Here is a 4,659-nt window from a genome sequence, read left to right on the forward strand (position 1 = left end):
ACACGCTATCATAAAAAATCTTGACACTTTAAAAGCATGTGGACCTGATCTCATCCCAGCTGTGCTATTAAAAAATGCTCAGCCGAAGTAGCCCCAGTTCTCTCCAAACTCTACAACAAATGCCTTAATGAATCATGCTTTCCGGGCTGTTGGAAAACTGCTTTTGTGGTACCAATATTCAAGAATTCTGGCGAAAGAACTGACCCATCAAATTATCGCCCCATTAGCCTCCTCCCACTTTTCGCCAAAATATTTGAGACCATAATTAACCATGCTCTAGTCCGGCACCTAACAGATGCTAAACTTCTGACTGACAAACAATATGGATTTAGACATGCCCGTTCCACAGTTGACATCCTCACTGTAATCTCTGAACGTATATACTATTCACTGGACAAAGCGGGGTAGGGCAGAGTGGTAGCTCTAGATATATCTAAGGCTTTTGACAGGGTATGGCACAAGGGTCTCCTCAGGAAAATTAAATCATACGGTATCACTGGTAGAATACTTAACATAATTAAATCCAGGTTGTTCTCGACGGTCGTACGTCTAAACAATGTGATATAAATGCGGAAGTGCCTCAGGGGTCTATCCTTGGACCTCTATTGTTCCTAATATTTATTAATGACCTCTCCGACAAAACTGCCTCTGAGATGGGTATATATGCTGATGACACTACACTATAACAGGCATGACAGGAAAACAAACGAACACATATCTAAAGAAATGGCAAAAACACTAGAGGATGACATCCAATCTGTAGTGGAATGGGGACATAAATGGATGGTCACATTCAATGCTGCCAAGACTAAACTAGTTTCATTCAATAATTACAAGAAACCTTCTCTGCCACCAATAGCAATGGCCAGTGACTTCCTGTCTGAGAGTACATCTTTCAAACTGCTTGGCCTAACGTTCACAGGAAACATGAGTTGGAACAATTATATTGAAAACATTGCCAGGGCCGCTGCAAAAAAGGTAGGCTCTCTCTGCCGTGCTAGAAAACTGCTGACACCTGAAAGTATCCTGTACCTCTGTAAGGCCACCATTCGCCCATGTATGGAGTATTGTTGTCACATTTGGGACGGTGCATCTGCTACTAGTCTCTCGCTCCTAGACAAGGTTCAACAAAGAGTCGCCAATCTGACAGGCCCTGAACTGGCATCTAAGCTTCAGCCTCTGTCCCATCGACGAAATGTTGCATCCCTCTGCCTGTTCTACAAGTATTTTAATGGTGAATGCTCTGACGAAAAAAAAAGGGAGAAAAACGTCTACCTTAAACCACTAACCTAGTTCTAAAACAGATCCTTTGTTCGATAAAATGCATGCCCATTGGCTGATGGGAAGTGGCGCGGTGGATACTAGAAAGCTGATTGGCTAACTAAAAATCCTCAACATATATAAAAACAAGAAACAACCACAGAATTCGCGCATAAGCCTGACAAATCCTATAGTGGATGAAACGCCGAATATTCAGTGTAGCTTAATCGCCATATATATTTTATAAATTACTAACTAGCTCTACCTACGTATTGAGCACTTTTGAAGTAAATACTTAAAGTTTACGCATAAATCTATACTTTCGTATATTAAATTTATGTGAGTAAATGAAGTAGTTATATATATATATATATAATTATTTTTTTACTATAATAATTAAGTACCTACAGACACTAGTGTTTCCTCCTTTCGGGATTCTTCAGTGCAGGGTGTCACGATTACTACCAGTCGAACGATTCGAAGACACGAGACATCTCTGGCTCGATTAGCGGAGGCCGTATCCATTCGGCTACCATTAACCGTGTGAAATAGCGTTGAATTTTAAACATTTTAATTTAAATGTTCATTACGTCAGACAGACAGTGATCAAATCGTTATACGATGATCTACGCATAAGAGCTTAATTGACCGACTTTTAATTCAACTGAAAGTGCTCAACGATAAGAAACGAATTTCTTAAAGGGGCTGTCATAATTATTTTTTTACTATAATAATTAAATACCTACAGACACTAGTGTTTCATCCTTTCGGGATTCTTCAGTGCAGGGTGTCACGATTACTACCAGTCGAACGATTCGAACCCCGCGACACGAGACATCTCTGGCTCGATTAGCGGAGGCCGTATCCATTCGGCTACTATATATACAAAAGATCAGAAAAGCATCGGTACCATCAGTTTCAAATCCAAACAAAGGAGACCAATATCTGGTTACCTATGTCTGACTCTTTTCGACGTCTGTCTATATTTGTCTTTGATTTTTCCGGTGAGATTTGAATACTCAAATTCTACACACATCAGTCGTGCTTCTCAGAAGTTGATTTATTACACGACAGAAACGTCAGTCGTTTTCATTCTCCAACTCTCCTACTTCCTCACATTCGATTAGGGCGTTAGCTATTCTTTTGTTCTTGTCATATTTCGACGTTAGACAATTGCGTCAGTCTTTGACGTCGAGGATCAGGCCTTATTTGTTATTGTTTTTCTTTTATTCCTTTTGCCTTCAAATTCTTACTTTGTATTTATTTAAATTCCAAAGCTGCATTCACAGGTCGTCGTACAAACTGCATGTATACCTAGTGTGATAATTGGGTTGATTGACTTACCGAGGGTGGCTCGGTGGGAAGGGAAAGACACTCATGGCTGTGAACGGCCCGGCCTTGTGTTTGTTAATGAAGAAAATAGGATGTCTATTCCTTATAGCTTAAATAGACATTCCAGTCTCGTTTCAATCTCGCTGAACGAGAGATTGAGACTATAAAAAGAATCACCTTTGTAGGCTTGTTGTTGTTGTAGTTTGTTCTTGTCGTTGTTAGAGATCTATCAGACCGGTACGACAACTGTTAACAGCGCGTTATATTTACAAGAATACGTTTACTTGTAAGCAACGAGGTAATTTTTCGTTGCAAGCTAAACGTCTTTTCTTCCCCCCCCCCACTCGTCGGTAGGAAATATCGACACCAGTTAATAGTATCGGCTTGCCTCTGTAAGGGTGCCAGTCTGTCACAAATGGCCGCTACTAGGGACCACGTCATAATTTTTAGTGATCAAATTTGAAACCCGACCTCTAGTTTACTTGCAATTGTGATCATCAGGAAGTAATCGTGCTTCTACACTACAAATAAATAAAGGCGTTAATTTGTAACCAAATTATGTGTGCGTGTATCTTTTGTAATCAAATTGTAATTGAGTTTTGCCTTTTTTGTGTTTCCCGGCAAATCTCGTTGGCGTTTCGCGTCAATTATCCGCCATGTTTTTTTGTTTTTTTTTATTCTTCTGTGTTTGTTTAATGATTGATTTATGGTTTTGCTGCAAATTTCTGTTAATTAGAATTCTTTTATGATTACGCTGGCATGGATCTTTTATGATTTGACTAAATTATTTGCCCTTTTCCTCTTTCACTGCACGAAAAGTATTAAAAACTACCTGAAATATCCATCTACGCAGGGTGATTTTTTAAAACTTAATGCATCATCTCTTATCAAAATTCAAGGATAAGGGTTTGTAACGGTTACACAATTGCAATCTATTTTCGTTTGCGCTTGCATATTATCACTTGCGGAGTTATTAGTGTGTGGTCTGGTAAGAACACAGTTACACGTTCTCATTTATGGAGCAATAAAAATGTTAGGCGATAAGAGGTAACTCCAACTTCCGCTTCCGTCCCAACCTTTTACCCATATATCATAAACAGTCCCGTTTAAGATGTCAATGCGACAACACGTTATCCTTTTCTCTTTGTCGCTAGAAGCTATACCGATGTTGCTACCCTACTACAAAATGAGGAACCAATTTCTCGTCCAACCTCTACAGAGATCTTAGGGCGTGACATTTCTCTCTTGGCGATTATCAAAGTTTTCTTTTCGATGATTACAGCATAATTGGCGATCTGTCAAGCGTCATGTCCATAGACAGACTGATCTCAAACACTTGCTTCTCTATCGACCTCGATATCTGTGACGTCATACATTATGTCTTGATGTTATGTGAATTTAATTCAAGATGAGAACAGTAGTCCGAATAATCCAAACAATATCAAGACGCTATCTTTTTCTCTTCGTCTCTAGCAATGATTTGGCTAGATGCAAAGAAACCCACGAGCTCAATTCCATTTATTTATTTTTATTGCGCTTTCAAAATCACGTTTTGTGTTGATGTGACTGTTTAAATGAAATTGTTTATACAATTATTTTTTTTGTTTTTACAAAGTTTTTAGCCAAACTTTGACAGTTTTTTTTTTTTCATGTAAATTAGGTTAGTTAAATAGATACTGATGCAGCAAGTCTACTACAACATTCCCAACCTCTACAGAAGTCTTAGGGGGCATTCCGCTCTTAGCGATTATCAAAGTTTTTTTTCCAGTTATTACAGCATGATTGCCGATCTGTTACGCCATAGATAGACTGACCTAAAACCCCGTTTCTCTATCGACCTTAATACCCGTTATGCCATGCGTCATGTCCTGACGTCAGTTTGTTTACTTTATTTTACTCTCTTTAACCTTATCATGTTCATCTTTCGTAAAAACTCGTTTATTTTCCAAACTTCGTGTTACTTCGATCTGTACTTTGTTTGTCTCTTAACTTACAAATCGCCAAGTGTAAGTGTACGTGGTTCGCTTAGAACGCACTTGAATGATCTCACCCAAGAAAGGATAAATA

The sequence above is a fragment of the Euprymna scolopes genome, chromosome 22, assembly GCF_053919585.1.
Source record: "Euprymna scolopes isolate OS-2025 chromosome 22, ASM5391958v1, whole genome shotgun sequence".
Classification (NCBI taxonomy): Eukaryota; Metazoa; Mollusca; class Cephalopoda; order Sepiida; family Sepiolidae; genus Euprymna; species Euprymna scolopes.